Source organism: Ictalurus punctatus, chromosome 24, assembly GCF_001660625.3.
Source record: "Ictalurus punctatus breed USDA103 chromosome 24, Coco_2.0, whole genome shotgun sequence".
NCBI lineage: Eukaryota > Metazoa > Chordata > Actinopteri > Siluriformes > Ictaluridae > Ictalurus > Ictalurus punctatus.
Window position 1 is genome coordinate 17,854,585 of NC_030439.2, and position 20,861 is coordinate 17,875,445.

A 20,861-nucleotide genomic window follows, 5' to 3' on the forward strand; every position below is an offset into this window, starting at 1 on the left:
TTATCCGACTTCTGAATTTAAGGTACGGTTCTTCATCACTCGAGTTCATAATCGCTTTCAAAATGTGTTTCAAAACAGCGACGTCTCTCCCAAATCCGGGATATATGTTGATTATAGTTCATCAAAAATCCTAATAATCCTAATAATATTTTACTTAAGTTTTTGGTTTGGGGGAAAAAAACAAACAAACAAAAAAAAAGCATTTATTTCGTGCATGTCGAGCAGTTTGTACAGAACTGTGGTAGAAATATTCTTTTGGAGGCGGTAAGGCAGTGTTTAGTTGAGGACACTGGAGCGCTGAAAACAGACCAATAAAGGAAATGAATCTTAATGTACGCGATCTACGTCCTGCGAGACCTTCGAGCTCAAACCTGCGTGAAAGTAAAAAACTTGAACTTGAAACTTTTTCGTGCGTACCTGCAGAATCCCAGTCCCCGTGCACAACTCTAGTCCCAACCAGATGCCCTGTAAATATTTCAGGCAAGCTTTCTGAAAAACAACCTCAGTACCCTCAGTACCCTCAGTTCTGGCATCCTTGGGCTATCGTAAGTAAAAGAAAAGCGTTCGCTCTGGAGATTTCTGTATAATACAAGTAACATCGTGCTCCTGTTTCAAGACCCGTGTCAGAATAAATCATCACCCAAAGTATGGCATGGGCCTTGTATTTAGTAGTGTTTCAAGCTTGAAACCTCAACCTTGTCATGGCAAAAGAATTATTTTATTTATTTATTTATTTATTTATTTATTTATTTGAAATCGCTTTGTGCACTGCCAAAGTGGTATTCCTAAAATAAGACCACTCTGAACTGATGAGACGCGTTCGTCTAAAGCGTCGGACTCTGTGCCATCGTGCTCTAGGGTATAATGGGTATAAGAGGAGCTCGAAATTGAATGATGGCTAATTAAATTGTAATCATAACACTCTGACAGGTTTAATTATTACTCAATATTCCGCAAGTCAATTTTATAGGCATAGAACTGCGGTATAAATAACAGGTGGGTAAATAAATAAATAAATAAATAGATAAATAAATAAATGAAAATCTCCTGGCATCTCATCCACATTACAGACGAACCCAAGGTTGGGAACATAAGATTTAAGCGCTCAAGTGGTCTTTAACTTTAAAGAACCCTTTGTTCTAGGAATGCATCTCAGGTTGTGGCATAAGCCTTTAAAAAAAAATAAATAAATAAAGAAGTTTTTTATTGCATTTATTATTATTAGTTCCGCTCTAGTCACAGAATAATCCACAGTAGTTCTTGAATGATGTGCTTTAGCATGAACAACTGAATAATAAGTTTAAGATATAAATGAAAGGAGGAGCTAAGCAATCCCGTAGCAGTTAGGGGCGGGGCTAATTTATGAAATTATTTGACCATTTTTTTTTCCCCCCCTGTAATGTTTTGCATAAGAAGCTGGCAGGGATTAGAGTCAATTAGTATGAAGATCCTGTATGTATTTCTTCTTTGTATGCAAAGTAGCTCTGTGAGGATCATTATCTCCATCTCAAGCCCATCATTAACGGGAAGAAAACAACGGCGAATGGGGTGTCCGTGCAGCGATGCCTTTTAAGCAGCTTTCACGACTATTAACGTGGAAAAAAAAAAATGTCAGTAGGAGACGTCTGATACTCGGAGCTCTAAAATCTGTATCGCTTTGAACGGAGGAATAGGATTGGAGTTGTCTTATTTGCTGATGTGATCGTGAACAGACGTGATCGGTGTACTTTGCTTTTATCGTTGAATTATTCAAAATAGTGTCGTTTCAAGGTGACTTATTCGATTGAATAACAGAATATACAACATGCGTTGAAGATGTAGAGGCTGGACAGCAATACCTTTAAGGATGCTTCGACTCAAAACTGCCCAAGGTGCTGAAACACTGAGGTTGTTGGTCGTAGAGCTATTTCATCAACTGCACATTGTCACGGATAGGCTAGAGACGGATGCAAGTGCAGATCATTTATTATGGGAAGTACAAACAACCAACCAAAACTGTGAATGCAAGAACCATAAAAATGAACTGTGGATACAAGGCAAAAAAAACAAAAAAACAAACAAACGTACAAGCGCTAATCGATACTGTGGTGCACAATAGAAGCTTGACTGTGAGACAGAGAAAAACTCGAACTTAAATAGTGGTGCAAACAAGGTATAACGAGACAAAGGTGAGAGTGATTAGTGAGACATATGACATGCCGGGGCTGATGGGTAGTGTATTTCTGCTACCATTCGTGCTACCATGACATCTTAAATACCATCCTGTCCATATTCAGCAGGGGTACTCAAACGTTTTGCAGTAAAATAAATTCCATTGACCCCCTAGGGTCAGTAATCTGTTTATGAAGTATTCGAAATATTTATCCCATTACATAAATGTGTACAAGAGTACTTCCTGTATTTATTGGGAGTAATTGAGGTTTGTATTCCTGAACCTTCTACAGCCAGAGAACATCCATCCATTTTCCATACTGCTTATTCTACACAGGGTTCTGAGGGAGTCTGGAACCTATCCCAGGGAACCATACACACAGGGTGGAGGAAGGATTTGAACCCTCCACCTCCGGAGGCAAACATGCTAACCACTAAGCCACCATGCCCCCAACTGAGAACATGTTTATTAAAATAATCATCAGATAATCATTAGGCCGATTTGTATTAAAGTTTTGGATTAAACCAGAGGTTCTCGACTCCCTAAGTAGTTCTCCCTACCCTCGACACAGCAGTCCAACTCATTAAGGGCTTAGAAATAAGCTGATCAAATGGCTCATCTGTGGTAGCAGTGGGGAAAACTACAGACTGGAGTTCTGGTTTAAAGCCGTTCAATTTGAGCGACCAGTCAAATAGACTAATAAGTCTAAGAACTTAATAATAACCATAGTCCTTTTGATAATGCTTCATTGTGATTTTTACCCCTGTGAACAAAGTGATTAGTGGACTCCCTGGCTATGCTTCACAAACCCCATTTTGAGAACCACTGATATATGGGATGGTGTAATATAAAAAGCCAAATGGAAAGTTCGTGAAAATGTTTTTGTACTGAAAGCGCTGCCAAAGGTTTGAGAACTCCTTTCAAATACATATAAGTATATTAAGATATAGGCATTCATGTAGGGTTTTGTCTGTGCTGTTCCTTTAACAGGCTATTCTCCTGGTTCTCTTGTAAGTCCTGTTTACAGAACAAGTCAAAGTGTTCTCCTGTAAGAGATGAGAGTCAGGGTTCTCGTGCTGTTCCGAGAACAAACCATTCAATTATTCTGTAAGAACAGCTATCGAAATTTGGGTGGCGGCTCTGCAGAGCTTCGGCTCCACATCATTGGATGGATGGATGGATGGCTGTATGTCTGGATAGATTGATGGATGGATGGATGTGTGTCTGGATGGATGGATGGATGGATGGATAGATGGATGGATAGATGGATGGAGGGATGGGTGTCTGGATGGATGGATGGATGTCTGGATGGATGGGTGTCTGGATGGATAGATGTCTGGATGGATGGCTGGATGGATAGATGTCTGGATGGATGGATGGATGGATGGCTGGATGGATGGGTGTCTGGATGGATGGATGGCTGGATGGGTGTCTGGATGGATGGATGTCTGGATGGGTGTCTGGATGGATGGGTGTCTGGAGGGATGGATGTCTGGAGGGATGGAAGTCTGGATGGATGTCTGGATGAGTGTCTGGATGGATGGGTGTCTGGATGGATGGGTGTCTGGATGGATGAATGTCTGGATGGATGTCTGGATGAGTGTCTGGATGGATGGATGTCTGGATGGATGGGTGTCTGGATGGATGGATGTCTGGATGGATGGATGTCTGGATGGATGGATGGATGTCTGGATGGAAGTCTGGATGGATGTCTGGATGAGTGTCTGGATGGATGGATGTCTGGATGGATGGATGTCTGGATGGATGGATGGGTGTCTGGATGGATGGATGTCTGGATGGATGGATGTCTGGATGGATGGATGTCTGGATGGATGGATGTCTGGATGGATGGATGTCTGGATGGATGGATGGGTGTCTGGATGGATGGATGTCTGGATGGATGGATGTCTGGATGGATGAATGTCTGGATGGATGTCTGGATGAGTGTCTGGATGGATGGGTGTCTGGATGGATGGGTGTCTGGATGGATGAATGTCTGGATGGATGGATGGATGGATGGATGTCTGGATGGAAGTCTGGATGGATGTCTGGATGAGTGTCTGGATGGATGGGTGTCTGGATGGATGGATGTCTGGATGGATGGGTGTCTGCATGTATGGATGGATGTCTGGATGGATGGGTGTCTGGATGGATGGATGTCTGGATGGATGGATGTCTGGATGGATGGGTGTCTGCATGTATGGATGGATGTCTGGATGGATGGATACATTTATATTGAGATATTTAAATGATCCCGTAAGGGAAATGTTTTCTAACAGCAGCCACACAAAACAGTGCACAACGAAGAGCAATACAAACGCAAAGTAGTTACCAACAGGGAGCAAGAGAACAGGGGTTCCATAAATAAATGAGGTTCCATAATAATAGGTCAAGCATGTGGATTAAAAATACAAGAACCAAACTTCACACTACCTGGTTTATTTTACCCGACCGTTTTAATCTGAAAATTTTCAAGCACCGGCCAAAGCGTTACTGAGCTGAGATGGGGGGAAGGGGGCGAGACTTGCCGAGAGTGTCAGTTAATATCAGAGAGTTCACAACACCTGCACGGTTGTCGTTCGGCTCATCTGTCATTTCTATTATTAAAAAAAGTCAGCGCTTTTGGTGTAATATTGAGTATGTTTCAGTGCGCTCGAAAATGAAAACACGGACCTCTTTTGCAAAGTGCATGAAATTTGGCAGGACTGATACTATCTTTTAATTTTGTTTTTTATTTCTTATTTTTTTTGCTATTTTCAAGATCATACTCCCGTTCGTTTTAAATCCCTCTCGCATAGGAGAATGACATTGCTGAAACTGACTGATCAAACATATGGCGCAACATCTCATCTCGCACACATTAAAAGACCCGAGCTTCCTCAAACAATAGAGTCTGCTCTAACCCTTAATCTCTGTTGACTCTCCATTCCAGTTAATGACCAGTTGTAGCTACACCGATCAGACCCGAGCACATCAGTCTAGAGGGAATAAAACTTGAGAAAGGCTGTCAGAGCCGGAAAATGACTCTCCATCCTTCTATCTATCCATATGAGTGAGGGGTGGGGAAAAAAAACCTCTTCATGGTCAACAAGTTCTATTTATCTCCTCTCTGCGCTTCCCAGGTCGATCAATATGGCAGGCTTTAGAGTCCGAGAGATGGAGTAGAAATCATAAAGGAGGAAAAGGAGAGATAACAAGAGGAATGAAGAGGGAGAGAGGAAGAGGGGGAAAAGATTAGAAAATAGGGTGTGAGAGAAAAATAGAGAGGGAAAGAAGAGAGGAGATGTGGCATGGGCTTTATTTACACTCGACGTCTCTATTGGCAAACAAAGCAGGAGCGATATCTGCAGTTACCCGCTGTCAAGCTGATGATTACTTGTGTGTGTGTGTGTGTGTGTGTGTGTGTGATTACTGGACAGTTGAGAGAGTTACAGCAGAGAGGGAGGAGTCAGGGAAAGATGAACGCTGTGACTGTGCACTGCAATCTGGGACTTGATTGCAGGACCTGCTGTCTAGTTTTCTTTTTTCTTATCCACACCTAAACCCATGCTGCAGAATCTCTTTAAAAAATAATAATAATAATAAAGCGACCCTCTTCTGGGATGAGGCAGACCCCGAAAGACTTATGGCTGTTTGCTGAATAAATGCTAGCCCTCTCTTTAGGGAGAACAGGAGGCGTTAAAATAAAGGTTAGCATAAACATGAGCACAAAAAAAAAAAAAGAACCGTATGCCTGAAAGACTGTTGTCATGGATACCGGCTGCTGTCGTGGACAGTCAGGTTAGTGTGGGGACTGACGGTGGGATCAATAGACAATCAGAAGGAAAATTGTTCCGAATTTTCTCTCTACATCAGACTCCTCACTGAGCTTCCTTCTGGGATTCTCGATCATGTAGGACAGCGTCTTGGGATAAGTGACATTTCTTACTGGTTAGCACATTTGCCTTACACCTCCAGGGCTGGGGGTTCAAATCCCACCTCCACCCTGTGTGTGTCGAGGTTGTATGTTCTCCCTGCGCTTTACGGGTTTCTCCCCCAGTCCAAAGATGTACTTATGTTGTGGGAAGATTTCCAAATTGTCCATATCTATAGATAATGTGTGTGCGATTGTGCCTTGTGAAGAGTTGGCATCCCATCCAAGGAGTCCCCTGCCTTGTGCCCAGAGTTCCCCGGGACAGGCTCCAGGCTCCCTGTGACCCTGTGTAGGATAATCAGTAGGGAACATGGCTGGATGGATGGAACACGATTACAGAATCACTATTTTTTCCTGAGATTTTCCCTAAAATATAGCTACTTCCCATTCGCACATGCAAATTTGTAACGATTCGACAATTTATGAGTAGTATGAAAAGGTACAAAGGCTAATGCTGCCTCTATGTCCTGATGGAAATATCATAATTATGAGGTGAGCGCACTTGAACACTACGAAAATGACGTAATTACACCATGGGAACTTGGGTATTTGCAATAAGCCCTGACTTTCCGAGTTAGAGGCGTGTCAATGATAAAAAGTCACGACCGTTACCAAAAGCAGAAGGTAAGATTTAAGTGGTAATTTCGGCTTTACATTTCCAACCAGATCCCACATGCCTACTACAGCGTGAGAACGACCTCCAAACTGATACGCACACACTTTACCGCAGCATAAATTTAGGGTCGGATGGGGTTACACTGCAAAAAAAAACATGCCTTTCTTGAAACGAGCAAGACGCACTTAAATCTAGTTAAAGTGTACTAAGATCAAGCAAAACAATCTGCCAACCGGGTAAGCAAAACTGACTTGGTAAGAATTCTTGAAAATACTTTTAGAAAATGCTATTGGATCTTAAAACTAGGCAAAAATGTCAAAACGTAAGCCAGTTTGTGCTTAATCCAAGCAATGAAAACTCAGTTAATCAAGATAGACTTATTTAAAATAAGTATTTTAAGTCTCTTGGTTGAGCTCCCTTTAAGATTGTCTTAAATGAAGGCACCAGAAGCATTGTTCATTTGTAGCATTTTTCTTTAAAACAGCGAAAAACTCTGCAACATAGTGTCAGGGACTGTAGAAGGCGGCGGATGCGTGTACAGATTTTCACCGAATAAAGTGCAAGAAAGAACCATAAACGTAACAACGGACCCAAGGCAAAAACATGCGGACTGTGAGTGCGGCTGTAGGGCACACGATAACACATGAACACAACAACAACAAAAGCTTGATAATTAGGTGCTGAAAGACTAGACCGTCTATAGGGGTGATTATTTGGGGTAACATAGAACAGGTGTGAGTGATCAGTGGGACATGTGGCATGGTCATGTGACCTGCATGGGATCATGTGACCTGCTGCTTTATTGAAAAATTTAAGTGTGCAAGTGGTCTTAGTCTTGTTCCTCTGCTGGAAGATTATACAAACCATTGTTGTAGCTTGTTACCGGTTAAAACGTGCTCAATATTAGCTGGAATATCTTTTTAAGACGAAGTTCGATGCACTTTCTTAAAATGAGATGACTTTTCTAATGTAAAACAGGCTTGACAAGATTATTTTTCTCTTTACACACACACAAAAAAAAAATAAGACTCATTTCCTTTCTTGAAATCCCTTTTTTGCAGTGTCGTGTTCTCTTTATCGTGGGTTTTACGGCATTCGTGAAATCCAACATCCAGAATGCAACCGCATCGCCTTACGTTTTAGGGGTTTCTGACAGGAAAACAAACTCATGAGCAAGATACGCACAATATATTCACAGCAAGTTCAAGGCATCTAATGTCAAGCTTTTGTTTGCTGAAAGGATCAGGGAGTTCATTTCCAGGTCAGTCTTGTCGCTCGTTTCTGTAAATGTTGGAGGACGATGAAAAGTATCATATTCTGCAGCATCGTCTCAAAGTCTGGCTTGTAAACTTCTAAGAACAAACTCCTTTCTCGAGCAGAGCTAGCAGTGAAGGTTCACACCCACCCTTGCTTCAGGGTCTATTCTCATCTGGGTATTGGAGAGATGTACTTTCTAAGAACTGTATTCATAAAAGTAGGACTATAAGACAATCTCAGTGTGTGTATCCGTTTAGTGTTTCAAATACCTGTGTTCTTATTCCGATTTAAACCCCAAGTGGGCGTGGCCTAAATGGAAAGAAGTTGTTTTAATTACACATGACTCGTTGGCTTGGTATAGACTGCTAACTAGGCCACAGAACATATACTTCACAAAGAGTGTGCGTGCATGCGTTTTTCTGTTGCATAAGTAGTTTGGCAGTAATTGTACACAGGTGTGTGTGATCAGGTGAACATGAACATGAATATTGTAGTCCTCGGCGGCCATATTTGTAGCCCAGTACTCACGTGACATCACTCCAGGTCATAACTGGGCTTAACTACAGATGTTTGTTTTTAATCCCGCTCACCCGGTTATTATTTTTATTATCAATATTCCTGATTGACTGATTTCTGAGTTGTCCATACTGTGTGATAGTGTGTGTGTGTCCAAGGTGTCCCCCATCCCGTGTCCCGAGTTCCCTTGGAAAGGCTCCAGGCGACCCTGCGACCCTGTAAGTGGTACTATTTGACTTCATGGTATATTACACAGTAGTAGAAGTCTAATCATTTCTAACAGCATTACCTGCTGTCACCCAGACGAGGACAGATTCCATTTCGAGTCCTTCTCATGTCTTCTCAGTGAGTTTTCCCACACCAGTCTCGCCTCTGTCTAGCTCACTGGGGATCTTAAATCCATCCATCCATCCATCCATCCATCTTCTACCGCTTACTCCTTTTCAGGGTCACGGGGAACCTGGAGCCTATCCCAGGGAGCATCAGGCACAAGGCGGGTACACCCTGGACAGGGTACCAGTCCATCGCAAGGCACATACACACTGGGGATCTTAAATGTCTGTGATAATGTCTATCGTTAAAATAAAACAGAGTCGAATTGAATTCCACTTCCGGTGTGCCCTCATTGTCCTCAAATCTAATCTGCACCAGAATGGGGAACTTTTCTGAACCGCCAGTCTCGCAGCCGCACACGCCGCTACGAGCTACGAGTATGCGATACAAGCTGCAACTTTTCAGTCTGACGTTTTAAGATGAGTCTTCACAAAGCCATTTCAAGTTCCTCTGCAGTTTAACAAAGACTGCAACTAGCCAAATTGTTCTCTGGCCAAATTGTCTGCAATCTGCTCTTAAAGAGTTCCTGCATGATAAAGGGACCGCAAAGTGATTCGTGCCGCTCGTTCGTATTGTCCTAAGTGCTACGTATTCACCACACACCAGCCAGAAACAACCGCTCATGGCTTGTTCAAAAGCCCAGTGATTTAGGTTTGTTAGTGTGTGTGTGTGTGTGTGTACAGAATATGATCTGTATGTAGAAAGCACTGACCACTGTAAGTATCTTCTATTTCCCTCAATCATGAATGAGCCTTTTGTGAGTCGGTCTCTCGAGAGGCATCTCGCGCCTCGTTTTTGTCCGAGATTCAATTCGCTTGTCTTTTACATATAAAACACCTTTTCCAATTATTCCTTCTGGCATTCATGTGTGAATTACTCGATGACCGGGTCTGTTCATGTCCCGCTTCTCTCTGTCTAGAATCCGTCTGAAAGAAACGCATCCTCTGAGGAACAGGAGTACAAAGACGAGAGGTGAGAAAAGGTCTGAGGAGTGGCAGACTAATCCGTTATCAGACCGTGTCTTTAAATAGCCCAGCGTCTGATCAGCGGGATAGATATCGGCAGCCGGTTCTGTGCTGAGAGTCTACGAGGCCTGCCGATCGCTTCATTCAGAAATCAGACTCGGACGTAATTATGCTTCGGATATTTTCCCTTGTCCATCGATCGGCGCGAGCAGTCCTGCGGAACGTTCAGCGGCTTCCAGCAACACGCCGTACGTGTTTCTGTTCGGGTTTTTAGCTGAAGGAAAGGCGGAGGCATGACGGACTGGGTGTGGATCAGTGAAGAAGAGGTCGTTTAGAGTCCCATAACTTAACCATTAATTCCATGAGCAGGTCAGGGACAACTCGGTGTCGAACAAAAAAATAAAACAGTCACGTGGAACTAATTGGCAGCACTTTTCTGTAGACGAATATCAGTGTTCTGGAATGAACGTACACGGCATATCTACATATCGAACTTTCAGTTGAACGCTCGAACGTATGCCACGTTCTGCACCGACGTAACGCACCAAGGCCACTTCTCCACCATGCTGGTGCTGGAAATGGGTTTTTCTTTGAGACTAGATTGGACGGAGAGAGGCCTTTCCAAACTGCTGTGGTACAAGAGGAACGAAACACTTCGGGACATGATGCTACTGGAAAATAATTAGAGATGCACCGATGGATAAAGGCTATTTTTCATGCCGATTATATCCTGTCAATCACAAGAGGGCGGGAAAACACATCGGGATTCGTGCTGGGTGTAAAGACGATGTCTCTTGTGTGGAATGACGACAAAACTGCAGTTTGTAACCTCTGTAATCTCTGCACTGACAAAAATTTACACCGGAAGTGAAGCGGGACTTCCGGCGTCGAGTCTAATTTATTTATTTCATTTTTTTGCCACGCTGAGCGCCCTGAATTAAAGGGCCAGTACACCGTTGAAAGATTTAAATGAAGATGAGTTGACAAAGATATATATATATATTGCACAGAACAATATATTTGTATAGTAGTATATTTCATATACAGTTAATGTTAATATATAAAAAGGTTTATATTATATATGACCAGTTGAAGTAGAAATGCTTGTGTTTGTGGAGAGTGAATGTGAGACTAACAGGAGGTTTTTTTTTTTTTACAATTCAGTCAGTGTTAATATGAATTAATATCATTCAATAAGTTAATAATCTTACTTTCATCTTCAGAATTGAGTCCGTGTGTTCATGTTAATTAGAGTCATGTGTTTTGTGTTTATGAGACCAGTTACTGTCAAACAACTTGCTGAAATGGAGAGAATAAAGTTTTTATTTGCATTTCTTTCAGAATTGTGGCGTTCATTATCATTCATTTAAAAGAAGGCGTACAAGGCAGAACAATCGGTATCGGTATCGACCGATATCGCTCTGAATAATCGGTTATCGGTACCGGCTGAGAAATTTAGTATGGGTGCCTGTCTAAGAATAATCCGTTTTTGAGGCGCTGAGAGTGACTTGCGGAAGTGTGGCATTGGTCCTGTTCAAGAAGAAAGAAAATACGAACGGCAAGAAAGGCAAGAATGTCTTAAATGCCACGATATAAACGCTTAAAAAGTATGACGTGTCATTCCTGAAGATGTAAAATGTTGCTAGTGTTGGCAAAAGAAAAATAAATTATTTCAGGTAGTGCTGTTATACTGTAGGAAATGAATCTGTTTCGAGGTGTGGACGCGAGGGAAAGTTCTACTCGAGAAGGGAGAAATCCGGAAAATATGAAGTGCAGAAAAGGCAAGAAGGGTTTTTATTCACATGTAATACGGCGAAGGGAAAGGACAACCAGGAGTTCGCTGATAATTCACGATTATGCGTGAAACCTATCCGTGAAACCTATCATACCTCTTCCAGGTTCTGCACCATCTCCAGGAGCATCATGAACTCATGGAGGTAAACAACTCAGCAGAACTATCACAACTTTGCTGCACCACTCACAACCCTTCCCGCTCGCCCCGCTCCCAGTACATACATTTTTAAAACCTTGTTTTCTGCACACACTGGTAAATTTTACATAATCGGTAATACAAATGAAGACGAATTATAAATGAGAAATCTCAGGAACCCTGTAGAAAGGAGAGGCATGAATATAAATGAATACAATAGAAACACAGTGGGGTTACAATAATGCTGACTTATAATACAAAACTCAGGATGGCACTTTGGGGGAAAAGTGGATTTAAGGCTATTGAGGGTTTTGTTGTAGTACTAATTATAACTCACATACACAGTTAATTGAAGGTGTGAGTCACTGGGGTTCGCACGGCAAAGGAATACAAAGTTTTTCGGTCTAATCTCTATTTAGCATCTGTAGAGTATTAGCATGGAGAATACTTTCAGTGCATTTCTTGGACTGAGTTTGCTCCAAACTCACAATGGAAGTAAGGGAAAGTGCTGAATTCTGTTGGTATATTCCATCCATCCATCCGCTTATCCTTCCTTCAGGGTCACAGGGAACCTGGAGCCTATCCCAGGAAGCATTTTGCACAAGGGTGCCAATCCATCGCAGGGCACAATCACATACACACTCACACACCCATTCATACACTACGGACACTTTGGACACGCCAGTCAGCCTACCATGCATGTCTTTGGACTGGGGGAGGTCTGTTGGTATATTAAAAAAATAAATAGATAAATTAAAACCACTACTATATAATGCAATACAGTAGGTGCTTTGTAATGATAAGGGTCTCGGAGAGCTGTTTTGTAAGTTTTAACCAAAAATCTGATTGCATACACTTTCGCCAATTATCGTTAGTGTCTGTTCACCATCATAACCTCAAATTCTTCCCGATGAGAAAGTCTAATCTCTAAAACAACATTTATTTGAATTATTTTTATCCCAGTTTGGTCATTTGGTACTTCCGAGCCACCGATGATGTTTGATGTTCGCATCAAACACCAGAATGAGGGTGGGAAAATGTGATCTCTCCGACTTTATCCCTGGCATGGTTGTTGGTACCAGATGGGCTGGTTTGATTTTCAGAAATTGCTGATCACCTGTGATTTTTCACACACAACAGTCTCTGGAGTTTACACAGAATGGTGCAAAAAAAAAAAAAAAAAAAAAAAAAACAACGAAAGAATAGAGCCATCTTGTGTGCAACATCTTGTTGATGAGAGAGATCAGAGGAGAACGAGTAGACTGGTCTGAGCTGACAGGAAGTCCAAGTAACTCAAATAATCGCTCTGTAGAGCTGTGGTGAGCAGAAAAGCCTCTCAGCATGCACAAGACATCAGAACTTGAGGTGGATGGGTTATAACAGTAGAAGATCACATCAGGTTCCACTCCAGTCAGACAAGAACAAGAATCTGAGGTTATCCTGGGCACAGGCGGACTGTTTCCTTCAAGGAAAGTGCTGCTTACCGTCTTTCACATACCAGCTCACAGAAGCCCATGATTGGTTAGTTCGTCTGTGACATCATCGGGATTCAAACTCATGATCTCCCAGAACTAGGGCAGAACCTTTTCCATTTCGCCACTTCGAAGCTCCTAAAACAACAATTTGTTGTTGGTTTGGTTTTGTTTTTTTTGTTTGTTTGTTTTTACAAATTTAGAGTCTTCAAAGAAATCACCAAAAAAAAAAAAAAAAAAAAAAATCGCATATTTTATTTATTTACATCATATGTGACTTTCAGCTAAAGAGATCCAGAAATTCAAAATCTCTTCAAAATACACTACAGCAGTGGTCACCAACCCTGTTCCTGGAGATCTACAGTGTACTTCCTGAAGTCTTCACAGTAGCTCCAACCATAATCGTGCCATAATCATCTAACCATTGCGTTAAGAAGTTCTTGATCAGCTAAAACAAGAGCTCAAGGAAGAGCTAGACCTCAAGGAAGAGGGTTGATGATCACTGCACTATAGATATGGTAAACAGGTGGAGCATTCCTTTTACCAGCTCCTAACCATATGGAATGGACAGCTGTTCTTACAAAAGTACGTAATTGTTTGGATGAATTTATTAGTCATGCAATGTAATTAAAAAAAAAAACAAAAACACTCTCGACACTGCACTGAAAAACAAAGCCCTGTTATTTAATCTGTTGATCCAAGAAAGATAACAGGTTTAAATGAATGCGCTTATTCGAGCGCATTATCATTTCTACGCATGACGTAGATGCTCCACAGTGTACCTAGAAATGGATAAAAAAAATATATGATTTGTTGTTGTTTTGTTTTTATTATAAATTAAAATTGTAACCGCTTAATGGCGGTGGTTTAAGAGGAATAAAACACTTCAAGTCGTGCGGTTGTAGGGTGGAAACAGTAATTCTGCTTCCTGTCAGGCCACATTACACCAACCTGTTGTTGAGTATCTTCCTCAACCTCGAGTGTTTTGTTAATAGCGTAAAAGTCTTCGCTATAAAAAACAATCTCGGCAGCGAGGTAGGATTTTTAATTGGGAAATGGTCTGCACTTATATAGCGCTTTTATCCAAAACGCTTTACACTGTGTCTCATTCACCCATTCACACCAATGGTAGCAGAGCTGCCACGTAAGGTGCTACCGGGAGGAACTTGCAGTTCAGTGTCTCACCCAAAGACACTTGGACCAGGAATCGAACCTCCAACCCTACGGTTAGTGCACAACCCGCTCTACCACCTGACCCACAACCGCCAAATGTACTTCTAATTGAGACTGGAAGTAAAAAATTCAAAGCACAACTTGTCTGCTCATGGTACAAACTTCATGAAGGAACAAATGCCAGAGCTGTGAGTTTGATAGAGTATAGAGTATTAACCGACAGACTTGTCTTAAACAGAGTAAAGATTTCTTGGCGAGAGCTCAGGCATCAATACGCTTTACCGTCCAGGTCTGTACTCATTCAATGCAAATCGCTCTACTTAGGGCTTTGTTACATGAATCATGTAAATGGAAGGAAAGTGTGTGTATTTTAAAGCCTCCCAGTAGAAGTTAGACGTCCCCCCCCCCCCCCCCCGCTCTGTCTCTGGGGCTCCGCCTCCATCCTGTCTGATGCGACATTACAGTTGTAAAGTGCTGTTCATCCTTCATGAAAAGCCGTTGTGTTAAACTGCATCCTGTTTAAAAGCACCGTGTCAGCAGGTGTAGAGCGGTGTAGAAGCTTTCCTAGCGATCGATTAGCTGATAGTAAATGTGAGATAGAAGGATATGCGTGCATCATAAATATCAACACTTCACGAACTAGAAGGGATCAATGGAATACTTTTCTCATTACTTTTGTTGTTTTGTTTTTGTTTTTTTGCTTTGCTGTTGGTCTGAAATGACATGCACGGTAAAAAAATAAATACGTTTCTTACGCTAATGTTTGTTCACAGTAACAGTTCACGGGCATACTACATCCGCCATGTTAGCATTGTCATGTGACCTTCGACGTCATCGTGAACACAAAAATCTTAAACAAGTTAACAGTTTGTTCGGTTGTTGTTAAACGCGTCCTGTTTAACCGAGGTTTAACGCTTCAAACGAGCCGACGCCGTCTTCGCGATTTTTTTTCTTCCCGAGCTGGTCCGCAACGGTCCCGTTGCATTGTGGGATTGTTTGACTTGCGTAGTGTCCATCTGTTGCATACTGGAAAATCTCACCGGAAGCAGTACGCCATCCGGGTATCTCTCGCCTACTGTTTCTCGCCTACTTAGAATTCGGACATGCTACCCCTCTGGTGTACTGCTTTTCGCCTACTATAAAGGGTCTAAAGGGTCTGTAGTGTGTGTGTGTGTGATTGTACCCTGTGATGGATTGGCACCCTGTCCAGGGTGCACCCCGCCTTGTGCCTGATGCTCCCTGGGATAGGCTCCAGGTTCCCCGTGACCCTGAAACGGATAAGCGGTATAGAAGATGGATGTAGTAGGAAAGTGTGCGGTTTAGGACGCAGCCACTGTTTTACAAGTTTTGCCGATTATAATTGTACATTTCTGAGCCGTGTGGTTTTTAGATCCTCGCCTCATGGATTAGCTAAGATTATCTGCTGTTAGTGCTTGGTCCCCTGCGTTCACTCCCTGCTATGATTCCAAGATTGCCATTAATATTTTTTAAATTTGGTGATACCATTTTAGTAGCGCACGGTGGCTTAGTGGTTAGCACGTTCGCCTCACGCCTCCAGGGTCAGGGGTTTGATTCCCACCATGTGTCCCACGGTGGGACACGTGGTCCCACCGTGACCATGTGTATGCGGCGTTTGCATGTTCTCCCCGTGCTGTGGGGGTTTCCCTCCAAAGTCCTGCATGGTAGGCATGTCTAAAGGGTCTGTATTGTGTGTGTGATTGTACCCTGTGATGGATTGGCACCCTGTCCAGGGTTTACCCCGCCTTGTGCCTGATGCTCCCTGGGATATGCTCCAGGTTCCCCGTGACCCTGAAAAGGATAAGCGGTATAGAAGATGGATGTATACCATTTTATGAGCCCAAATATTCTCATGACCCCAAACTCTCCAACTCCTTGAAACCACAACCTTGCCAATCCAAATATTACAATTTTTTTTTTTAATATTAAATGTCTGCTCTGTGTGCTGAAACTGTCTGGTGTGAAGACTATGATTAACATGTCAAAATATTGAACATGCTGCACCGCTTCGTAAAATGTGCTTAAGAGGAGCTCCAAACTCAATGAAGGCTAATGGAATTTTAATGATATGCATTTGAATAAAGGCTAATGACATTTTAGTTTCAAAATATGTTTAGTTAATAGTTTTAATTTTAAAATGTGCCATAAATCAAGTTACTCATGGATCTAAAATAAGTGGTTGGTTAAAAACTTCATCTCTGGAGAAGCCACATGGGGTCACAACCCTGAAGTTGAGAACCTACGCCTTAATAAATATCACACTGAGCACTCTGTACTAGTGTTGAGTTCACGATCATTCTAGCCAAGACCGAGTCAAGATCAAGATCAAGATCAAAGCCGATGGAGTCTGAGCCAGTAGTATGATGGGTGGGAAAGACCAAAACGAGACCCTCACCAACACATGGCGTGCATGTCAAGACTGAGACCAGTTGCTACTCTCTACTCGCCTCACGATATACCTATCATAGCATAGCATTATGTCCAGTTTAAACTTGTTGACCATTCCCTGCTTCGCTAAAACAATTCCACGAAAGAAATGAAATTTAAAAAATAAACAAACTAGCCAGATGAGGTTCCTTTGCTACGTCAGGTAAATATATAAATGCACATCTGTATCTGTCAGCCTCAGAAGATTCGGGATTTCCCAGAAGTCCTGGTGGTAGAATTCGCTATCGCCTACTAAATTTACTGCAATGTTTAGCATTTTGTCTCACATTTTGTGAACCTTGAGTCCTTTAGACTGTTTTCTCTCCTGCTTTCTTGGCTAACTGCGAACCAGTTTCGACCCTTTAGCTCCACCCACATTAATTTGCATAATATACTAAATCTACTTTTGGAAACTTATGCTTCGTAGCACATTGTCATAAGACTCACATGGGTGGATTGTAGTACAGGAGTCGAGTCTGCGGAGGAAGCAGAAAATTTTGCTCGACCCTGAGTTATTTTTGTTGCAGTGTTTTCTAATGGCTGCTTTCAGAATACATGTTTTTTTTTTTTTTCTCCTTCCACTACCAGCATTCCTTGTATATGCAATTCTTTTTAAAAGCCTTGCCAGTGGCGTCTTTCCATTACAGCAGAGTGTTCGAAAAAGCGAAATAAAATTCGACATAATTTAAGTTCGGAAAAGTGGTGTCAAGCTGACCAATCTGGACACGACATACGGTGCGACTGAGAAAAACAAACACAGAGGACAAATATTTCACCGTCCATATTTTAAAACTTCAACATATCGTCACTATAGATAACAGATTTATTATTGTTTTTGGGACGCAACGGATGTATAGGTATCCCGATGTCCCACTTTAACGTCTGCTGAGCCTACAGCGGTCCAAATGCTGTCGGGTCACACAAGCGTTCCTCTTCGTAGCGTAGCATGTGCTGGCAGGATTATAGAGTTGTTACGTTACAGAGGTCCAGAATGCAATGCACGAAATATATTACGCCGTTATGCTGAGATACAGCAGCGAGTTCGCTCAGCTAGTTAGCTAGTTGGACGGTGGTATTAGCATGAAAGTTGAAGCTTTGGAAGCTGGAAGTTTGGGCAAACTAAAGCGCCGCTGCATCGCTCTTTAGGTAGAGATGAGGCGAGGAGAAATCCCACTACACCGGTATCTAGCGGGTAATCCGACTAAAATAGTCTATGCCGTTAAAGATATCATGCTAATTCTAAAGATTAATACGGAAGTCGTTCAGGGGGATTTTTGTTTTTCTCCTTTAAGTGCTCTTCTACACCAAAAAAGATCAGAAAAAAAAAAAAATCCAACATTTCAGCCAAAAAATTCAGGAACTGTATTATAAAGCACTGTGAGGAACCACTACAGGAGCGTGGCAGCCAAGTCGACTGCGCTGTGTCATTATTCCCATCACGTTGACTTGTCCAGTAGACAAGAACCGAACAGAGACGGAGAGAAAAACATAGAGACAGAGAGACATCCCTGCTGGGATCCCCTCGTGTGTTTAAATTGATTTGAGTGATGTGCGCGATGCGTTTCAGCCCGCAGGATGACTGTGCACTGAGGCCAAGCTGCAGCTTTCGTGCTGCGAAGAAATACACAGATCTTTCTCTTCAATAAAAGTGCACAGTGTTAAAAGTGCCAAGAGTCCAAATCTTTCCCCGTAATAATGCTGCCTAGTGCACTAAAGTATAAGCGACATGCTCTTAACATTTGAAAATCAATATACAAGGTATTAAAATGTCATAGCTACTTAAAGTCCCCATGAGATCAAAATGGAATACGTTAGCGTTTAAGGTTATCCATATATATACCCAGTGTGCTCCAAAACAATGACAAAACTCGCGTTTAGAAGATGTACGCGTTCAAAATATACGATCTCTCAATCCCTATCACCGATACGGATCAGCCGTTTTGATGACATCATTCTGCACTTCAGCTTCTCATCAGATTTTCCGTCCAATCAAATGCTCTCTAGAATCTGAAGTGTCCCGCCCACAATATATATATATATATATATATATAAACATGGTATTGACTGCCATGTATGGCTTAACACGGGTTCTGAGGTAAGCTAAACGCTACTGGCTATTTAAAAAGGGGGAGGAGCCACACAATATGTCCCACCCTGAAATTACATCCACACTATATCGAATAACGCTGTGCGTTTCAAGGCACTTCACAGGGATGTAAAAATGTATGTATATATTGTGTGTATCTAGCATGTATAGCAGGAATGTGTGTTTAAGACGTAGGGTTTGAGTTCTAAGGAATAAAATGATGTGAGGAGGAACAGAATGTGCCGTGATGGGACAATAATCATGGACAGGGTGGTGTGAAGCGGTCCAGACGCAAAGCAGAGCGACTATCAGACGATTATTTGAGTTGATTATTTTCCTATACCAGCATGCCCTGGAGAGTTGTGTTCCTCTTATACCAGTTAAATGTCATTTTTATTCATTAAAGAACATCACACTGTAATTTTGTGCAGCATCATAGCCTGAGCTGCTGTTATAGAAAATGAATCAACACCTTCTGACTAATCAGAATGTCGAATTCAACGGCGCAGGGGTATAAAATTTGATAATCCGTTCGTCTCAGAGATGATTACCTGCCCGTTTCCCTGAGCACATCTTCTCTTCCTGCTAACTACTTTATCCAATAGATTAAATCAATGTTTGCTTCATCTGTGATCTCTCTCTCTCTCTCTCTCTCTCTCTCTCTCTCTCTCTCTCTCTCTCTCTCTTGGGCTAACATTGAAAAACACAAAAAAGAGAGAAGGCATGAAGGGATGAAGCGCAGAAAGTGTCTTCTGCACAGCTAATTAACTAATAACCACTGGTTTTATTTGCTTTCGGTATCTTTGTTTTCTTTGTTCTTCGGCACTTCTTTTTTTTTTCCTTAAGGAAGAATCTGATTGCGTTCCGGCTCCTACATCAACCCCAATTAGCCGCATGGAAATTATGCATCTAAGCCCATCATGGCTTGGGCCATTAATGCCTTTGATGGGGGAGGTAAGCACACACTCGAATTTACATCCATTAGCATCTTAAATGCGATACAATAACTCCTAGTTCCTGCTGTGACTCGTAATTATTTTAGTTATACTACCACTTTATCATGAAAAGCTTGATGATTAAGAGTTCAGTGCGGTAGGGTTAATAAATGGTGTTTGTTTATATGGACAAAGACACCGCATGGAACATACTGTTACAGCAACACCCCTATGTATGGCTTAGGGCTTGTGATTGTACAGTGATTCGGTACGACACAGGTACTCACTGCAAAACCTCACTGATTGTTTTTCACCGAAGAGTAAAGAAGGTTTTGTGTTTCAGTGTGTCACAGATGAAATGCACTACTGTCTGTGTAGACTCTATCTCACCGAACAGGCTACACAGATACTAGTCCAGGCTCTTGTCATATCAAAACTGGACTACTGTAATGCACTGCTGTCCTCTCGGGCCTCCCAGCAAGCTCCATCAAACCCCTTCAGATGATTCAGAATGCAGCAGCACGCCTCGTCTTCAACCGGCCCAAAAGGACTCACGTCACACCCCTCTTCATCTCCCTCCACTGGCTTCCTGTATCCACCGGTATCAAATTCAAGGCCTTGATGCTCACGTACAAGACCTCGTCTGGAACAGCTCCCCCCTACCTCGACTCTCTCCTTGAGGCTTACGTTCCCTCACGCAATCTGCCATCAGTTAACAACTGACGCTTAGTAGTGTCTACTCAGCGTGGCTCAAGGTCCCTTTCCAGAACCTTCACACTAACCGTCCCTCAGAGGTGGAATGAACTTCCAACCTCAATCCGGACCGCAGAATCTCTCACCGTCTTCAAAAAACAGCTAAAGACCCACCTCGTCCATGAGCACTTAACTAGCCCCTAAAACGCCAACCCCACATTATCCTAAAAAAAAAAAACCCTACTCTGGCTCTTACACCTCGACTCTGCACACTTTGCTTCTCAAGAGCTCAATTATAAATGTCGTACAGTAGCACTACTTGTATTGTTCTCCACTTGATATACCGCTTCGCTTGTATTTTCTTATTTGAAAGTC